At 40.9% G+C, this 21705-nt stretch overlaps 1 non-coding gene across 1 annotated transcript; it reads right to left on the reverse strand.

The window, feature by feature from the left end:
* Nucleotides 1-769: 769 nt before the first annotated feature.
* On the reverse strand, nucleotides 770-879 carry LOC141570234 (U6 spliceosomal RNA). The gene has a single exon (XR_012494245.1). It is a non-coding gene; the product is annotated as a U6 spliceosomal RNA (small nuclear RNA).
* Between the last annotated feature and the right edge of the window lie 20826 nt (nucleotides 880-21705).

Below are 21705 nucleotides of genomic sequence, written 5' to 3' on the forward strand. Positions count from 1 at the left end.
TACATATTTGAGAATGTTTTTCTGTTGCTTTCACACAGTAATAAAATCTTGGATGAATACTTCGGTTAAGACTTGTTTCCTCATAATTCTATTATTACCTAGTGCTTTGTATTGTAGAGATTACTCTATCATCACCTAGTGTTAGATTTGTTGAGATGAAATCTGAATTCAGCTTGATTTTTGTTCCTCTATGGTTGACATTTTCAGTTGAGCCCAGCCTTCAAATCATTCCAGCCCAAGTGTCAGACATGTGAGTGAAGAAGCCTCCAGATAATCAGCCCCCAACCATTTGGAGGCCCCATTCATTGGGAAGAAAGCAACCCTCCAATTACTGACTCATAGAATCCATGAGCATAATTCATTGGTTGTTGCTTTAAGCTACTACGTATTTGAGTAATTAGTTACACAACAATAGATAACCAGAACAAGCTTCTAATTAAACTTCTTATATGACTCTGCCATTTACACAGTATAATTTTGATAGGCTGATAAAGAATCAACTCTTAATTCTGCTGTATGGTGTACTATTACTAAAAGAACTTTTCATGCTTTATTTATTTATTTATTATTAAATTTATTGGGATGACATTGGTTAAAAAGATTATATAAGTTTCAAGTGTACAATTCTATAATACAACATCTGTATATTGTATTGTGCGCTCATCACCCAAAGTTTAGTCTTCTTCCTTCACCATATATTTGACCCTCTTTACCCTCTTCAACCTCCCCTCAGCCCCCTTCCCCTCTGGTAATCACCATATTGAAAAATATCCATATTTTTCACTTCCTTGAATTTGCATGTCATCCTTATGCAGGGGTCATGCTAATCTTCTCTGTATCATTCTTATTTTAGTATACATGAGCTGCCAAAGTGAGCACAAGAATAATTCATTTATGGATATATTTTATTAGAATCTGAGAAAGAGTTTAAGGAAGGCGAACAACCCTTGCTTTGATGTCCCTTCTTATCTCTACCTCTTTCTATGGCTGACTTCACATCCCAGGATGCACTGTTCCCCTGTGTGTCAACTTCAACTGCCAGCCTTTTGCATGACTGAGGAGGGATGAGAAGGAGGAAATGTGATGCCTTCCTAAAAAAGGAATCCCCACCTGTGGCACTGAGGAGTGTTCGCATGGCTTCCTCACCGCTATGGGACTTGGGGTATCTAATAGCAACAGTGGAGGTCTCTTCCTGTCTTTTCCCTTTCTGGCCCTCCCAATCAGTTTATAGGTTACACAGTACATCTACCATTACAGTTGTTTCATTCCCACCCCAACCTCATTGTGTTAGTGAAAATAGGCTCCAGCAACTGACAAACCATGGGGCTTCACAATGGGGTGGAGAGTCTTCCTGTAGCAAGATATCCCGCATAGTGAGGAAATTGTTTCCATTGCTTAAAAATTTTAAGGCATATGACTGAATAAGGTGTTTCCCCCTTAAGGACATAAATTTTGTCATATTAGATCACCTGCAGAGTAAACATAGCATTCTTTCCCCTACATGGCACCAACCAAAGAGGTACCATAGGAAGTATAATTCACTCTCGAAAAACCACTGGGTCTCTACAACTTATAAATATATTACACCTTCTGTGAACCTTTATTATTTTCAACCCAGACCATATCTTGAGAGTGACTTATTTCAAAAGTTTATGACTCACTGTGTAAACTAATGCTTTTTCTATTTGTTCTAAATTTCTCATTTTTCAGGCTTCAAAGAGTCCACCCTGCCCATTCTCATACTTTGGAATTTGGTGAACACAAACATATTTGATGCCTTTTTGGCTCTGTCGACTTTGATCATCTCCCCATGCAGCCTTCCTCTCTGTGGGCTAAAAGTCTTAATCTTCTTAGTTTGACCTCATGTTGCAGCCCACATATTCCCTCAATTCTTTCATCTGCCCTTCACTGGCCCTCCTAAGAATCATATTTCTTTGTTAAGGGGTACTAACCACAAACACCATTTTAAGAGCAGGTGTCCCCAGCCTTATCTTTAACTCTTTCCAGTGGGCTATTCAATCAAGCATGCTTATATGTGCTCAGAAGGTGGGGGCAAACAGGAAGGGAGAAATATTTCAAAGTCAGTGTCAGAGCACAGTTTGGAAATATTTTGTTGCCCGAATGATGCAAGGGGAAATTACTCCTTGGACTCCTTTACTATCTGTTCAAACTTGAATGACATGATTTCCAAAGCATGTGGGAGCTAAAGCGATGGGCAATGTAGAAAAACAAAGAGACTATTTTTATACACAATGTTGGGGGAGGGGTGAGACACAAAAACCAGAAAAACAACTCTGAATTTTGTACATGGGGAAAAATAAAAATAGGATGGCAGCTTCATTTTGATATTTTGGTTCTTAGAAGCTGTTGTTTTGGTAGAAATGGGGAAAAAATAAACAAATGGAACAGAAGGTGTTATACACAGGAGGAATATAAACACAGACTCGTGGTATGTTAGTGCTTAGAGGAGAACTTCAAATTTCCAATACAATAGGGGGTTTCCAAACACCAGGGTACAGACAGAGATGGGCTGCCATTGTGAGACCCACCCAGGGGGCTTGTTACAAAAGGCCCTGGAGACCTTATGCCTGGAAATACTGATTCAGTAAATCAAAGGTAAGATCTGTATTTTCTTTTTAATTCATCAGGGTAATTTGATATATAAGTAGGTTTGTGAAACATTAGTCTAGACCAGTGGTTTCCAAACTTTTAATTGTTTGGGTTTTCATTTGTTTTTGTTCTAGCAGCAGAACCCTCCTCTGAAATGAAATTACACACAAATTATAAACATAAAAAATTCTTCAGAGTAGCTGCCCTGACTGGACTGGGGATGGCAAGGCTGAGACCTCCTTTTCTACTGTACCCCCTCCCTAAGTGACCCAACAGGATCAACAGGGAATTCCAAAGGTGACACAGACACAGGTTGAAAACGATTGCTCTCACCTCTTCCCTTAATTACACTGATGAGGGAGCGGGAGCCCAGAGAGGTGGCATCTACTAAGCTCACACAGTAAATAAGAGGGTGGATCAACTAGAATCGAGACCACACTCCCAGGCTATGTGTCCCTCCTGTGTGCCCATCAGCAGCCACCGAGAAAGAACACAGGGTGAGCTCGAGGTCCAGGGTCAGCCCCTCACCAACACTGGACGAAGGGCCCCTCAACTTTCTGGTGGTTCCAGGCTGTTCTCCCTACCAGAAGGGGGTCACTTCCTTATCCTATGGCTGCCCTTCAGAGTCCAAAGGGCCTGCAGACACTGACCCTCCTAAGGAAGGTCACCTCAGCGATGAGGCCAGGGCTTTCTCATGGCCTCCCATAACAGCAGCTCCTGCTAAACAAGGAAGAAAGCAAAGCTCACTCCTTTAATCCCTGCTGCACTGTCCTTTCTGTTAGTTACCTGCTTCCCTCTGATCAACTACCATCAGTTCTCCATTTTTAAAACAGGATATTTGTATATCTAATAAATATATGTAATATATATGTAAATTATGAATGAAACATAATAAAACAAACTCCCCAAAACTTTCCCCCAACTTATGAAACAGAACATTTTCAGAAGTTTCTATGGGTTCCTCCCCAAGCATTTCGGGGGCTCCCACCCCTGTAGCCCTGTAATAACAATCCTGATTTTTGGTTCTTTATCCTTCTCTTGTATTTACATAGCAAGTCACCATATATGGCTATATCATTGACTGTACTATTACTTGGTTTTGCTTGATTTTGAACTTTAAGAAGTAGCATATCATACTGTGATTATTCTTTTGTCTCATGTACGTTTCTGATATTCATCCACATTGATGCAGGTAACTACAATTCATTCATTAGTCACTGCTGTCAGTCCTACATAATGGGATCATATAAATCTACAACACTCATTGCTAACAAATAGTTGAGTGCTTCCTATGTACCAGGCATTGTTCTAGGCTCTGGGAATGCAGCAGTGAGCAAAACAGACACAATCTCACCCCTCTTGGTGCTTAAATTCAAGTGGGGAGCATATACTACACAATGTATTTATCTTATCTCCTATCAAAGCACATTTGTGGTGTTTTGTTTTGTTCCAGGTTTTTTGCTATTACGGAGAGTGTTGCCATGGACATGTTGCAGTCTTGTGTGCTCGTGTACAGGAATTTCTCCAGGGCAGTGGATCTCAATGCTGAGAGCATGTTAGAAGGACCTGGAGAGGTTTGAAAACCACCAGCGCTTCAGGCCCCACCCCAAGAGGTTCTGTTTCTGTGCATCTTGCGTGGAGCCTGAGAACTGAATTATTTTTTTTAAAGACTCCCTTATGATTTTAACGTGCACACTGCTCTGTGATGTATGAGTCCATCCATTGACCCCTATCATGCCTCTATTCCTTATGCACCCAGAAAGCTTCTTAAAGAAAGAACCAATTCAAATGACAGCCCTCTGTTCAGTCTACTGTGACTGCCCGCCTCTATGTTACCCCCACCCCAACCACACACACTCACTCAGAATCATTCAGTTCCTTTTCCATGCACAGTGCCTACTTGTTCATCTCCACTATGTTACATAGGATCACAGATGACCACTAACATGTTGGTCTCTTGTATAGTCTGTGAGTGATATGATGGACAGGCTGTCCCATTTGTCACTGTTCCTCCAACACAGTGCCTAGCACAGAACAAATGTTGGCTGAAAGAATAAATAAATAATAGAAGAGATGGCTAATGCTTTACAAGTTATATTGAAAAATTATTTAGGAAATGGAAGTATAACAAAGCAAGAAAGGACTGGGCAGAAGGGGAGGAAAGAAAGGAATGTCTATAAACTCCATTGAAAAGGGAGACCAGGTCATTATAACCTATCACAGCTACTAATAATAACAGATTAAGGGCTTAGAATCCTCAAGATGCAATTGACAATACAGCCACACATGCAGATTTAGCTAGGGAGCTCACAGTTTCCAGTTTCACTGGAGACTAGTAACTTTTCAAGGTATCAGTAGGCTAATTATTGATCGTTTTACTCCTTCCCCTCAAATAAAAATAAAGACATCTTATTATACTAAAAGGAATATGAGTTTGGATATTAGAATTCATTTAACCTCCTGACACAGCACAAATAAATAAACTATCTTTTGTGAGCTGTACTTTGCAAGTCTATAAAATGGGAATATTTACAATTCCTGGCTCATAGGCTTATGTAATAATTGGAGAACACCTTCTCAGGGATAGTTACTGCTCACTGTGTGCACCTCATGACAGGTACTGTGCTGAAAGCTCCTGCAGGTGTCATCTCACTGAGTCTCAGGTGGTAGGTGTCCTCCCCATGGTAGACAATGAACGCATATGCTCAAGTTCCCATGAGTGTGATCCAGGGTTTGAGACCATACCTGTCTGATTCCAACCTTTTGTTTCACCAGTTCCTAGAGGTGTGTGGTAGACAAGCACCTTAACCTTTCCAAGCCTGGGTTTTCTCCCCTGTGAAATACAGAGACTGAGAGTAACCACCGTGTGTTGTTGCACATATTCAGTGAGGTGATCCACGTGGAACATTTAACACACAGCATATATATGTATATATGTATCTCCAGTCCCATCTCTTGCCATTTTGGCAGACTTACACACACACACACACACACACACACACACACACACACACTTTAAAAACTCACATACACACCTTGCATATAAGAGTCATTCATTCTACTGACTAATAATAATTACCATTATTGTGCTCATTGTGCGAAGTGCTATATACACATTACCTCTTTTAACCCTCACAGTCCAGGCTACGACCTATCAGGACCTCAAAAGACAAGTGTCTTCCATATATGTGAAATGTTAACAGGATTTATTAATACAAGAGAATCCCAGCCCTGGCCTGACATCCACCAAGTTCAGCAAAGAAGCCAAAGTCCAACAATGAATGCACTTATCCTCCTCAAAATTATAGGCCCAGAACGAACCAAATGCTTACTATGGCCGAAGACACAGCAAACACTCAGCACCATCTGAGGGAAGAAGAATAGAAGAGTAGGTAATGTCAGCAGGACGTCAGCCAGCACGTGCCAGGTGTCCAGAACCCATGGCCTAGCACCTTCAGCTACTGGGAGAAATTGCCCACCAGGGACCACTCAAGGCCTCTTATTGACCATATCTGTGGATAAATCCCACTGGACAAATGTGTCTTCTCTCAAGGAAACAACACTGACGTCTAGTAAAGATGAGAAATGTCTCTTTCCCATTCAATATACTCAAATTCTTCTAACTCCCATTTTTACTTTTAGCCCATGTGCCTTCATGGGCTCTAACGGCGTGTCTAGTGGCATGGCCTCCACTCCACTTCTGTCCTGTGCCTTAGGACTGCACTGCTCTGAAATTATTCAGCTGACTTTTGGGGCGGTTCGTCCTCAACTCATGTTCATTTCAGCTGCAAAATCACCCTTAGCCAATTCCTGGACTGATAGTTCTGAGGTTTGAGCCCCAGCATCCTACTGACAACCCACATCTTTGCCGCAGACTCTCTAAGACAGTCTTTTTTAAGCTATTGACTATTCCAAAGCAGTGTTTCCACATGCAGCATCTTCTGCAGTGGGAAGGCAGCCTCTGGAGTTTCATTTCCTTGCACTGTCCTTTATCCCATTCAGGAAGACTAAGTGGAGCTCATAACAGCCTGACTCCCTTGAATTGGCCAGTTTTGTCCCTAATACAAGTAAGTCTAGTATTGTTTGCTGAAACTGCAAGTTTCTTTTCCTTTGTTTTCTGGCCAAGGCATCTGTTTTTCTAACATGTTCTTTTAAAGAATCTAGTGGGATCTCCCATAGTGAGAGAGCTATCAAGTCCATGATTTTTGAGTCCTGCCGTAGGCTTCTTTGTTCAAACAAATCCTGTCGATCATTTCTATCTTTACTTTCCTTAATAGAATAACACCAACTAGAACATATGTTCTCATCAGAAGAACAGCTAACCAAGACTCAGACTCCATCTCTTAACATCCAGCTTTCCTCTTTAATGAACCATGCTTACAGCTAATTCTATACATTTCTTGAGCATATCACCACTCCCGTCCCCAAAACCACATCACCTTAAAATTCACCTAGTAATTCCATGAGTATTACCGTCTTTCCCTGAAAATAAGACCTAGACAGACCATCAGCTTTAATATATCTTTTGGAGCAAAAATTAATATAAGACCCGGTCTTATACTATATTATATATCATATAATATAAGACCGGGTCATATTAAAATGAGACCGGGTATTATATTATATTATATTATATTATATTATATTATATTATATTATATTATATTATATTATAGACCTGGTCTTCTAGTATAATAAAATAAGACTGGGTCTCATATTAACTTTTGCTCCAAAAGACGCATTAGAGCTGATGGTCCAGCTAGGTCTTATTTTCGGAGAAACACGGTATACAATGATCTTCCTGACCTTCTCAAATCTGTCCAGGTTATCTGTAACCAATTAATACAGCTATCAACATTCTTGGGGGAAAGGGAAGAGGTACATTCTCAATTGCTTTTAGAGCAGACTCTGTCTATAACTTTAAAAGAGTCCACAATTGAAACATCTCTAAACTCCATCTTTTCAGTTGCTCCAGCCAAAATCCTTAGAGCCATCCTTAAATCTTTTCTTTCTTTCACATCCCACACCAATCCAAAAGGGATTCCTATTGGCTCTACCTTCAAAATATATCCAGAAGCTGATAAAATCCCACTTCCACTACCTACTCCAAGCTACCTTCACCCCTCTCCTGGATTGCTGCAACCATCTTGGGACTCATCTATTCTTCACTCAGAGTAAAAGTCAAAGTTCTTACAATGACCTTGAAGGTTCTATACCATATTGTCCCTTATTACCTCTCTAAAGTCATCTCCTACTATTCTCCTCTTGCTGACTCTGCTCCCACTTCACTAGCTCTGTGGCTCCTCATCAGACACACCAGACACACTTCTATCTTAAGGCAATGTCATTGGCTGTTCCCTCTACTTGTAATGCTCCTCTCCTTGACACCGTATGGCTCACTCCCTCATCTCTTTCAAGTCCTTACTCCAGTATCACCTCAGTGAGGCCCACCTGAACCAGCATCACCCCTTCCCTCCAGGAACTCCTAACCCCCTTTACCTTGATACATTTTCTTTTCTATGTATAAATCCATTATTTTCTAACACACTAAATAATTTATTTATCACATTTATTGTCTGATTTTCCTATTAAAATGTAAAATCCATATAATTTTTTTAATCTTTTCTGTTCACTGATATATTTCTATTACCGAAGATCAATGTCTGACACATAGGAAGCATTCAATGAACATGTGATGACTGATTATTGAATGAATGCCTCCCTTTTCTAGTACTTTCTTTAGGAAGAGGTAGGTCTGAAAGAACCTTGTTTTACCTTTTGTATTTGTCTATCCCTAGCCTTGAATGCTATTATTCTCATGCATGTCTGTTTGCTTTGTCCAAGAATATTTCACCTTTTCATCTAATGAATCTGTTCCTCTAGTCAGTCAATCTTTCTTGGTTTCACTCCTCCACTGCTCCTGTTCTGCTAGCAATACTGAAGCGTGTGTTCCAGCCCTCTCCAGGTCCTGCTTGATTTCCTGGCCTTTCTATCTGCAAAAATGCCACTGAATGGTTTCTCTACTGCAACCCAAGAATATGGCATAGTTTCTCTGTACTAATGGTCCCTTCTCTTTCTTTTCTTTTCTTTCTATTTAATAAAATCTAACATCTCTTTTAAAGGTGAAGCCACTATTTGAGTCCTACAAGTCTAAGTCTGTGGCCAGAGCTGATATAGTTAATAATCCAGAGCCACACTGAGACCCTATTGTAGGCATGATCCTAAGGAGCCCATGTCAAGAAAATAAAGTCTAAAAGGTTAGCTCCTCCATGGCCTTCCCCCTTGGCCTAAAACTCAACATTAGAAGAATCATTACTTGGAGCAGTCCATCTCTGCCACCTGGCATTCATCACTGAAAGCCAGTGTTCGGAAGGGCACAGGAAACTCGACCACCTTCCAACAGTTTGAAGTTGCCCCTGAAAATCTGTCTGAGAAAGAAGGCAGATCCCTACCAGGAAGAGGAAGAGGCTGAGCCAGATGTGCCCAGGTGAGTGAGGGCACATCGGAGGCCAGGTGGGATGTCTGATGGGTGTCTCTCCACATGAAAAAAAATGTCAGGAATGGTGAGTCAGTGTTTTCACCTGCACCACATAAAAGTAAAGGGTAAATAGAGTTCCTTTATTTAGGTCCATATCCTTGCCTGCTGAATATCACTATACCCCCAGGTGTTTTCCCTTTCATTCTTCACGTATGTAACTATTATTTTAGTGTCGTCTTGATACATGAAACCATTAATAACATCAGGCCAGGGAACTCGTCCATTTGAGCCACCACCACAACTCCAGAGCCTAGCAAGGTGCCTGGCACATAAAAGCGAACCATTAATATTTGTTAAATGAACAGTTTAGATCAAATATATTTCATTCCAACAAGAAAGTTGCTTTTACCTGACATACCAGATCACTGAGGCAGCAGTACATAGTGGGATTGTTAATTTTATTATTTGAAGGCTTAAATTGGCCCAATATTTGTTGTGGGACCCCCTTCACTTTATGTCTAGAGACAGAAGCACAGGCAGGTGATAAAGTTAATAAAAGAAACCACTGAACGCAATGAGGCATCTGAGTGTTTTCTTGCTGATAACTGTATTATTTCAGAATATTCCTAGTTAACAGTCTCAGATTCATTCATGCAAGGAAAAACTACATTTACTGTCATCCCAAATATACCTCCTACAGTGTTCCCACAAAATAAAAACTGCATTCCTTTTTCCCAGGAATCATGTGCCCTTTTGAATCGTAAAAACGAATTTCATCACTGTTCTGCACTTCACTAATGGTTTCAAATTTTTGAGTTGTGCTGTAGGATAAACTATGTATTTTCATACCAAGTTTAAAAGAGTGTTTCAAAAGGAGTTTGGGACAAGTACACACAAGCTGTACAATGAAATGAAGCTGCTGGAGGGCCACTTACTTCTGTGGAATAAAATATATTTTAGAAAATACAGCATCAAACTTTGATGAAAATAAAACAAAAATGTCGGTTAAATACAGGGATTCTTCACTAGACATCCCATTCATGTCATTTTACTTATATGAATTTTTTCAGAGTTGAACTGATAATTTTTTAAGACTTGCTTTAGAGAAAGAGTTCTGAAAGTATTACATACATCCCTGTGTTCTACATATCAATATATGAATCCTCAAATGTCCTCTCTTTACTGAGAACTTCTCTCTGACCTTTTAAATAAGTTCTTACAAACTGAAGGGCTGGGAGGGGTATATTCTTTGACCCAGCTCCCTTCTCATCTTTACTCCATATCTAAGTTTCTTCAAAGTGTGGTCCACACTAACTAACTTTTACCCCGTCCTCACTTCTTGTTCCTTCCTCGACTTGCTGAAAGCAGACCTCTATTTCCAACAGCTTACTGATGTGCACAAGCAAAAGTCTTCTGTTCTTGAACTCTGAATTTAACGAGGAGGCCTCTTAGAAATGCCTTCCCTAGTTCCTTGGCAACTACTCTGCCTGTTGTCTTTCTTTCAGCCTGACCGTTTTTTCTCATGATCCTCCACAAAGGCTCTGATGTTTCCAGAATTCTCTTCTGACCACTTTGTCTTAGGTGATTCCATCCACTCATTCCCTAACTACCTCCATTCTGGTGATTCCCAAACCTCTGTCTTGGCCCAATCTTGACACCTCCACTTAGACACAGGCATCTCAAGCTATCAGGACCCAAGTTGAAATAATTGCCATCCTCAAGTCTGTTCTTTCTCCTGGCCTCCCCATACTAGGCGTGATCAAAACATATGGTGAATGTTTAAATAATATATATATATATATATATATATATATATATATATATATATTTAAAACATATATAAAATATATAATATATATTATATTATTGAAATATATATATATATATATATATTACAGTAAAAGACACATTGCCATTAACCTTCCTCACCTCGAACACACTTATCCCAATCCCATCATCCTTGCCACTTGCTAGAGCAGTTCTAGAAGTCCTCTTTCGTGAGTGTCTTTAGTTGCGCTGTCATGGCTGCCTCGATGTCCTGAATTGATTCAAAATGTTTACCTTTCATGGTCATTTTGACTTTGGGGAAGAGCCAGAAGTCACAAGATGCCAGATATAGTGAATAAGGTGGATGAGAACACACCACAATGTTTTTATTTGACAGAAATTGCCACACTAGAAGGGATGTGTGACACAAAGCACTGTCATGATGGAGGATGATTTACGACACACTTTAAAATACACCTTCTCTCAACCATAGCTCACACCTGACTGGCTGCACCAAACAAGTTGAAACTTGTCACACCCTGTTACTAGGTTTAATGTGCTGTTTCCCATATTGAAGATCTCTCTGCCTTTCCATTGGATGGCACTCAGTGGCAGCAGCATTCACCGTACTTTTTGATCATACCTCGTTCTAACCCAAAGCCAGAAGCCTAACCTTTCTGCCTGCCATATTAGGTCTAAGACTTCTAGATATGTCTCAGCTCCACTGTCTCTGCTTTATCCCTGCTGTCAGTATCTTAATCAAGGCCCCTATTCTTCCTCCTGGGAATTATTACAATAGCCATTTAACTGATCACCTTTTCTCTCTTGTCTTGATAATTTTACATCTATGCCCCTGCTGCCAACAAACTTATTAAAGATTTAAATTGGATTATGTCACCTCTACTTAAAAATCCTTCTCTGGCTCCCCTGCATGTACAGAATAAAGGCCAAGGTCAATTGAAGGGCATTTGAGGTCCATCTAGATTTGATCCCTGCCCACCTTTTCACCTATTATTTGCCACCTATCTCCACCTCAGAATCTATTTTTCAGCAATTTATAACTGCGTATAGCTCCCTAAGCACACATAACCACTAAGAATTTGCTTCATGACACACTTGAGAAACATCACTTTTTTTTTTTTCTAGATAAAATTAAAACTGGCTCAGTCTTTCTTTGCCAGTGTTGATGAGAAATCCAATCCTCCCTCCACTGAATTCTATGAGCATCCCGGGCCTCCCACGGGAAGAGGCCCTGTTCCGGGTCCACATGGTTGCCCTTACTGTGACCGTTCCTTCTGCTACTGAACGCCTCTGTCAAGGCCATGGACACTGCTCATCCCAGAGGATAGTCATAATAAGAACACATGTTTCTACGGCACTTACTGTGCGCTAGCCACTGCTCCAGAGAATCTGCATACATATTCCTCATAGCAACCTTATGCGGTAGGTACTATTTCTACCAGCCCCATTGTGCATGTGGGGAAGTCAAAGCACAGAGGTCAAGTAACTTGGTCAGCGTGAGTGGTAGGGCTGCGATTTGACCTGTCGGCCTGACTCCAGACTCCTGCTCTTAACGACTGCTCACAGTGCTGCTCTCCAGGGCCTGCAGGATTGGCCACAGAGAAACTGCATTATTGCTCCCAAGGGCTCATCGACTAGCCCCCATACAAGCATCCACAAGCCCTTTTCCCACCACACAATGCCTTCATATCCTATATTTAAGGAAAATACCCAAATCCCTACCTCTTTGTCAAATTCTAAGAAGCTACCTCACCCCTCTTGAGTAATCTCCCTTTTCAATTCAAAGTACAAAGATCGTTCTCCTTCTCCTGGGAAAAACTCCAAGTGAACCCCTTGATGGCCCTAAATTCTTTCCCATAGCCCCAAGCCTCTGGTTCTCCATCTCCTATGTTCCCCTTACCTTCCCAGACCAGCCTCTAGCCTCCAGATGTTCCTTAACACACAAAGCAAGTTTATATTTCAGGATCTTTACACTTGGCTGTTCACTCTGCATGGAATTCTTTTCCCAAGACAGATCTTAAACCACGGGGGTGAATGGACTGTTTTCAGGCCAGGGGAGTGGGGCTGGAGAGTCTTGTTTCAACACTTTGACTCTAACACACTACCAAGAATAAAATAGAAATGAACAACTGAGGAGCTTACACTACCCCACAAATCTTGCTCTTCCCTCCACCTGAAATGTATCTCTCTACCTGGAAATGGAATCCTGTGAAGCTTGTGCTTCTTTTTCAAAATACATCTCCTCAAAGAAGCCCTCTCTGTCTGCCATTCTTCCTTTTTTTTTGGTTGGGGGTGGGGGGGGGGTCTGTGTCAGTACCTTTAATTTCTGTTCTTGTGCTTGCCACAACACAGTACAATGTTTTTAATTTATTTTTATAGTTGTTTCTTTTATAAGATTGCACTCCTCAGGGGTAGGAACTGGATCTTATGTAACTCTGTATCCCAGGCCCTAGCAAGATGCCTAGGAAACTAATAAATATGCCAAATTGTTTGATAATTGAAGTAAACTGATCCAAGGTCAACATCGTGACCATCATTATTTTACCGCCTCTCCACCTTCACTACTCCTCTCCCACTCCTGAATTAGTGCAGTGACCTCCCTGCTGGCCACAGTGCTTTCTTCTTTGTCCCCTTACAGTTTATTTTCAACAGAACAGAGAGGATAATCTTCTTAGAATAGAAAAGAGATAATTGCATTCAAAACTTTCCAGTGGTTTCCCACCTCAATCAGAAAGCAGTACAATGGCCTCCAAGGGCTACATGATCTGCACCCCTTGACCATACTGATCTGATCTCATCTCCAATGGTGCTGGTCGCAGTGAACTCCTGTTGTTTTTCAAACACACCAGGTACACTCCCAGCTCACGGCCTTTGTACTTCCTGTTCCCTATGCCCAGAACGTTCTCCCCCATATATCCTCATGGCTCATTCGCTCACTTTCTTCAAGTCTTTGTGCAAACATCACCTTCTCACCAAGGACTTCCCTGATTATCTTATTTAAAATGTCTTGCTCTTATTTTTCTTCATAGCATTTTTCACATTCTGAAAAATATAATCTAATACAATGTATGTATGATATATGGTACAATTTACTCATTTATCTTATTTGTTGCCTATCTCCTCCACATAGAATGTAAGCTTTAGGAAGACCTGGCACATAGTAGGCACTCAGTATGACGGACTCTTAGACCAAAGAACCCAATATGCAGTCTCATCTCTGCCTCTAACTGGACAAGGTATTCAACCTAACTGTCCTCAGCTGCTTCTTCTCTGAATAAAGTTTGGACCAGGAGATCCCTTAGTAGGAGATTTATAGTAGAATAAGAAAAGAAAATCTAAGGTTTTTTCCTACCTACTTTTCGTCATTTGCACTCTTTAATGGAAAACTGCAAACAGGATCACAACCTCAAAACATTTTTTGGCCAAAACAATTGCATAATAATTTGACCCTGCAGGTGTGATGGAGAATATATGAACTACATGTTTCTACAACTTTCCCTCTAAAGAGAAGGAAAACCCTGAGTTTTTGTGAGTTTACCCAGTAAGAGAAGAAGGAAAATTGAGAGAAGCAAGAAACGATAAATTAATGTGCCCTAGAGGGGAAAGGTCTGGAACTGCTCTTGGAAAAAGAGAACTGATCCAGGGGTGACAGGAAGTAGCCCAGTGTTGGGGGGAGGGCAGGGGGGGAAGATGGGTGGCATTTTGACATAGGTTTTGGTATAAAGAAAAGGACTGTAATTTTAAGTCTTTGAAATTTAGAAAAAAAAATTGTGCTTCAGTGGAAAATTCTGCATCGTCTATAGCACACCCTTCTGGATTACCTGGTTCTATCCTTTCATTGCCATTGAGCTATTTTACAACTCTGTAAATTGTAGATAACTGATAGAAATTCAAATTGGTTCTTGTCTGTAGGCACGTAAATCCTATCTGATAGAAATTCAATTGACTTCCCTCTCCTATTGTGGAAAAATCCAGTCCTAACTCCATTTGTACACTCATTTCAATATTCCTGATCTATAAATATATCCATTCTTTGGACTCTCCTTTGAACTGGTTGTAACGTCTTACAGGTTCCTTCTTTAATGGATTGAATAAAATCTTTAACACATGTCCATTTTATAGCTGCATGAGAGTCATGATTTTGTTTTTTCGGAAAAGAATATATCCTTTATGGGTGAAGAGAATTTTAAAGATATTTTACATGTACTGTGCAATATGATCAAGAGAATGTAGTAAAAATTTAATTCTTTTTATTTTTTATATGTCACTGTGCTGAGAATGACCTTTAAGTGGTCAAATCATATTTGGATGAATAGAAATGATACAATGTTCCAGGGTTTTAGAAAATTGACACTCAAAAACTGGTCCCACTGCTTTCATATTCCTCTTTCAATCCAGCCTGGATAATTTTGCTAAAGTAATCTTCTAAAAGACTACTTTGATCTTGTCAGGACCCTGGTGAAAAACCATAAATGGTTCTCCATTGCCGAATCAGTAAAGTTCAAATGCCTTCACCTGACATTCAAAGCCCAGACTGCAATGTATCTTTAATACACCCCAACTTTCCCTGCCTCAACTCCTCACACAATAAGAATCTTCTACACCAGCCAAATACTTTCACTCCAACCAGTGACTGTGCGCCTCTAGGTTATACATGTGGCATCTCTTCTCCATTTGTGGGAATGCCATTTATTCATCCCTAACGACTCAGATCACATCTCATCTCTTCATAACGCCAGCCCAGAGGGACTTTCTCTTTTGAATACACTGAACAATGTACTGTGTTTCCCCAAAAATAAGACATAGCTGGATAATCAGCTCTAATGCATCTTTTGGAGCAAAAATTAGTATACGACCTGGTATTATATTATATTATATTATATTATATTATATTATATTATATTATATTATATTATATTATAGGCCTGGTCTTATATTATAGTAAAATAAGACCAGGTCTTGTATTAATTTTTGCTCCAAAAGACGCATTAGAGCTGATGGTCCAGCTAGGTCTTATTATCAGGACAACACGGTATCTCTCTATTTTCTCATTTATCTTATATTGTTCCAACACTTACGTGATATTTTTTACACATCTGATTAGACTGTAAACTACTGATGAGCATACCATATTTTATATTATATTAGTATTCCCCATAGGAATTAAACCAGCATTAGGTATGTGGTAATAAGGATCTATTGATTTTTATATGTAAGAATTCGCTTTGGAGAGAAATCCAATCCTTTTCTCCAATAGTGGCCTAATTTTTGATGAGGAGCTACACACCCCTGCCCCCCCTCGCCACACACACACACACACACACACACACACACACACACACACACGCCATACACACCACTGTGGATGAAAAGGGGGTTCTATGGAAAGTAACCTCACAGACTGATCTGATCATAAATTCCTAACTGGGCAGGTCATGGTGGGTAGTCATGCCCCAGGGCTATACTTCTTCAGTGAGAGGTTTTAAGCCAGTCCTGTCCATTGTTCTTGTGCATCTAGGTGAACACACCTTTGAAATATCAGACGTAATACTCCTCGAAGGTGTACCAACCTCAATAGAGCACATAATCTTAACTATCATGTAATCTAATCCTTGCCCTGCTTTCTCCCACCTTAGGAAATCTTCCTTATGTTCCCTGCTTATTTTCAAACACATAAAAGAAGCTACAAAAGTGTTATTCTCCAGAGCACCTTGCTTCCCGACAACTGTCATCAGTTTGGGCTTAAGTCATAAGAATTCTCTACAGGTTTGGACATTCCTTACTTTGACACTACACACACACACACACACACACACACACACAGACACACACACACACACCACATAGAGAAAGTGTCACCAGAACTCTTAGCCTCAGACTTCAGAATGTTTTTCAAGTTTCCTTCAAACACCTATTCATCCAAATCTTCCATGTGATTCCACCCTGAAGTGTATTCAAGGAATCGCACCATACCCAGGAGTGTCCTGGTTGGCTCCCATCCGCTTTCCAGACTTTCTAGGACAGGTTCCTCTGCCATGTTCCTATCTCCTGACTTAGGCCCAGGTACCTCTGAGAGGCTGCAGTCTGTCCTGCTTACCTAGAACTCACTGAGCTCCTGGCTCGACCTTTGCTGATTCTCCTTCTGGGCTCCACACTGGCCAGCGGCAAAGCTCCTTCTTTTATGCAAATCCCTGCTGAGGCACCAATCATGGCCTTTAATATATGCAGGACCTGAGCTAGACCCTGGGTGAGATACCATAATGAATAAGACATTACCCTTGCCCTCCAGGCGCTTACAGGCTCATAATACCTATAGAACTAATTAACTTCTAAGGGAAAAAGAGATAATATCTTCAGTGTCTCATTTTTGCTCACATTCAGGTTAGACAAAGCCACACGAATTGCTTCTCCGTCTGTGTGAAGGAATACCAAGGAGAAACCACTGCCAAATCAATACATTTTAATTGGAAGTGTTTATGAAACCCAGGAGAGTTTCCTAAATGTATTAATTGCTTCCCAAGGAAATATAAAATTCACAATTACTAAAACCATGAAAATTAATACAATGACAGCTCTAAAAGATTTCTTTGTAAACTGTTGCTAAATACATGAAAATAAACCAATTGACCTTTAAAAAAGTTAAAAAAAAAAAAAAAAAAAAAAAAAAAAGCTCTAAATGATCAGTATACAAGAACTGTTTGCCTGGAGACTAAGCAACTTACTTAAGGCAGTATATTAATTCACTGCAAGTGATTTAAAAGAGATTTCATCAACTGTATCATTCGTTTTAGAAAAGTTGTTTCAACAAAGAAGGTAGTGAAAAGGTTAGATGTGAATTATTCTCCCCTTCTTCCCACACCCACAATATATTAGCACAGGTAAAAATAAATGCTCTATTAGTTCTGAATTTAGACTCTCAAAAGTAGTTTGAAGTGAAAATAGCGATTATCTGCATTCTAAGATTCTTTCTCATTTAGTTTCCACTGAATTACATCAGAAAATACGCCGAAGGGCTGGTTCTCCACAAAATACTGTACGTGTAGAGCTTTCACAATTTGAAATTACTTCCTGCTAGAAAAAAGCCTGCTCATTTGCATGGTCACTCATTCAACAAACTTTTCTCTCTATGCCTATGGCCGTGTTAGGCCCGAGGAGATAAAGGCAGGAAGCCCCAATCACCAGCTGCAGGAAGTGCACAGTCTTAGGAGAAGGAGGATGTCTGCTTTATCAGCAGCCTGTGCATTGGGAAGTGGAAGTCCAAGAGAAGGAACACAGAAATCTGTCTACGGAGGACAAAGCACTTCAACTGAGAACTAAAGGAGGAAGATGGTGTTGCCAGGCTGTCAAGATGGGCAAGGGCATTCCAACAGAAGGTCCAGCATGGATGAAAGACATGGAGACCTGAGAAAGTGTGGCATTGTCATAGAAGAGCAAATATCTAAGACTGGACCTTCCAGTATAGGGGCATTAGTGGAACACATGGGGCTAGAAAAGCAAGCAGAGGCCAAATAAAAATGACGGTCAATTCTGAGCACTTACTATGTGCCAGGCACAGTGACAGAGGTTTCACATGGGTTATTATATTACTTATTATTATAAAACAATCTTCCTTTGAGATTACTATTATTATCCCAATTTCACAGAAGAGGAAAGGGAGACACAAAGAGGTGAATTTACTAGCTTGAGGTCTCATAGCTAGGAATGGCTTTGAAACCAGGCATTGTATCTCTAGAGTCCACAGCTTCACCACCTTTCAAATCATGAAGGATCTTGCACCCTGGAGATAGGAGCTGAGACAGTGTCTTTTAGGCAACAGGAAGCCACTGGTGGATACTGAGCATGGAAGTGACACCATCAGCTGTGTACAATAAAATGATCACTCTGGTTATTGAAGATAGATTTTGCTTGTTTATATGTTGGGGCAGGGGCAGGGCACAAAGGCCAGAATCCTAGTCATGAAGAGACTGCAATTCTCAGGAAGAGAAAACAAAGGCCTTACTTGGACATTAGCAGGGGAGGTAGAGGGGGAGGGGTGGATGGATACACAAGATACTTTACAGGTGGTGTAAGAGAAGACTTGGCAATACTGATGGCCTTTGGGAGCAGGACAGGGGTAGGCAAGTATTAGGAAGGGAATACCTCCTTCCCTCTGCTGATGTTTCTTTGAACATGAAAGGACATCAATTAATATAAAACTCCTGGCCTCTTTCTGTCCTCTTACTTCCAGCCCCTTTGAGCGGTAGCAATTTAACTGATGGTGAATTTGGCAGAGAAACAAGACATGTAGCCTAGCCCTGTTCCTCTTTCCTTTCGTGAAGGCAAGTTGCCCTCGGAAGCACACGATCTAGTCTACATTTCCACAGAGCAGCGAGGCTCACAGTTTTAGGAAATAACCTCAACCTCCCAACAACTGGTGCATGAGCCGGGAACTTTGAGAAACAGGGTAAAATGGTGGCAACTGATGGTGTGTAAATCGCAGGCCTTTGATGGAGCCTATGATTTGGGGCCGTTTGGTGGTGTCTGGCAGCTGAGATGGTCCATAAGGCCGTTTTATTGTTTTGGGGGTTTTCTTGTAATTTTTATTAATCTATGACACACTTATACTTAGGCTTAATAATTTTCCCATTTATTTATATATCTGTTGCTTTATGTAGAAGGAAATTTTTGAAATTAAACCAAAAAGTTTGTCGGATTGAGAGTTTTGAGAGTTTCATAGTTGCCTTTAAACTGATGGCCCGATCAAGAGGCCAGCTACAGTTTTCTCCTGGGCTGAGCTTTGCAGCTTGTGGTGGCTCATTCACAAGCAAGTGCCTTTCCCTAGAGACAGAGTGGCACATACAGGACCCTATCACGGGCCAGTCTCACTAAAGGGTGGAGCCACAGCACAAGGACCGGACATGGAAGGGTGGGATAGGGGGCAGAGGTATAAAAAAAATTGCTCCTTTTAAACTTCAAAGCAGCTGAGCCCCACGTATGTAGCAGAGCCCCCATGAGGTTCTGAGTTTAAATCACTAGTGCCTTATTGGTAGTCAGTATAAAAGAGAAAAAGAAATAAAGTAGATTCAAATGCGTGAGATAAAAAAGGAAAAAAATAACTCTGATAAGATCCAATAATAGGAGCTGCCTCCATGACTTTTTATTCTTTGTCAGAGGGCACCAATGTCTCAAAGAGCACGTCAAAGTGAGGAGACATGTGTAGTGGTGTTTTCCCCCAGGTAGGCTGAATTCCCAGGGCCCAAACTAGCTGACCTCTTGCTGGGATAACCCTCCCATTGCATTTAAGGTCACAAATTGTCTGTCTGAGACAGATGGCAACAGCAGTCTGGCTTCCTGATGAAGCCCAACTCTTTCTCCTCTGGGCCTCCTGTCAGTTACCATGGCACCTGTGCTCTAGCCTTTGGCAACTCGAAGTACTAGGTCCTAGGAACACAGTTTGCCTGGGATAGGGGACGGCAGTTTAAGAACTGGGGCTTGGCTTATTTTCTAACAATGATCTTCAGTGTCCTATGAACTCTTTAGATTCTTCACACATGATGCTCAAAGATATTTGGAATTCTATTAAGACAATTTCCAAGGCACAGACGAATTCCCCCAGCTTAGATTCCACCTGGGCTACCCCTCCTGGGAAATCCCCAGAACTACCCAGAATCATGAACACCTCTCACTAAGATTGATCAAAAATAGCAAAGTGAGGAGGATGGATTATCGACTCTAATTTCCAAGGACTTTTACATCACAATGGTAATAAAATATGATTTTGGACTTAAATCCCTCTGGATTTTATCAAGTCTTTAGATTCTAATTTCTCCCTAGATATTTTCTAGGGGATTGACATTAATTTTGGAGGCATCTTTGTGATGTTGGGATTTTGGATTTTGAAGTATAGTGATACACTCATCAAATGTCGGAGCAGGACATGTGCCATCGTGTATGACAGAAAAGAGAGTGACGGACGAACAGCCAGCCCTGAGAATTGAGTGGCCTTGGAGTTATTCAGTTAAGGGACTTGTCTGAGCCTTTTCAGAGCCAAATCTTCACTGCCCACTTGTGGCTCCAGGGTGACCCCCCCCCCCCCAAAAGAGCAATGGTTGGCATGGGAGGACAGGCCTTAGGGAGGTGGGAACAGGCTGCTCCAACAAGCTACTTGTCTCTGCCATGAGTGGGAGAGGCCCACCATGGTTAACCAAATGGGTAAGACTAATAAGAGAACAAAAAGATGGTAACATATAGAAAAGGAATCTGTCTTCTTCACACCCTAATGTTTTCCTTTAAGTGAAGGGTCGTCAGTCAGTATACCATACCTAGCTCCGTTCTACCTCTTTACTCTTCTGGCCTGAATCCCACCACAGACCTATTAACAGAATCTTGTGGGTTGTGCCCAGGCATCAGTATGGTTTTTTTTAAAACTCTCCAGATGATTCCAATGTGTGGGCAAGGCTGAGAACCAATGAACTAAATGATCTCTAAAGGTAACTTCCAACTCTTAAAAAAATGAATTGCTGTTATCCTACCAGAAGTTAGAGGAAATGACTTTAAGGCCCTTGGGACATCTTTTCTAGCAGCCTTGAGACTCAAATGCATAGTGTGCAATCAGCCTTCTAATGGGAAAAAAAATACGCGAGTTTCATGTGTTTGGTCCCAAAGCTTGCCTCTTAGGGCTCCCCTACCGAGTCATTGCTACACAATCAATAGTAGAACTGTTCTGAACTGTAACTTGAGAGGGAAATAATCAGGAACAATCCAGCTACACCACAGCCTAATCACAATGACTGATATTTCTAGGGCTGTGTTAATCAAGCCTTCCTGTAGACAGACCCTTGTGGTCAAAC

This window comes from Rhinolophus sinicus, chromosome 1 (genome assembly GCF_057876585.1).
Source record: "Rhinolophus sinicus isolate RSI-liver-muscle chromosome 1, RSI-T2T, whole genome shotgun sequence".
NCBI lineage: Eukaryota > Metazoa > Chordata > Mammalia > Chiroptera > Rhinolophidae > Rhinolophus > Rhinolophus sinicus.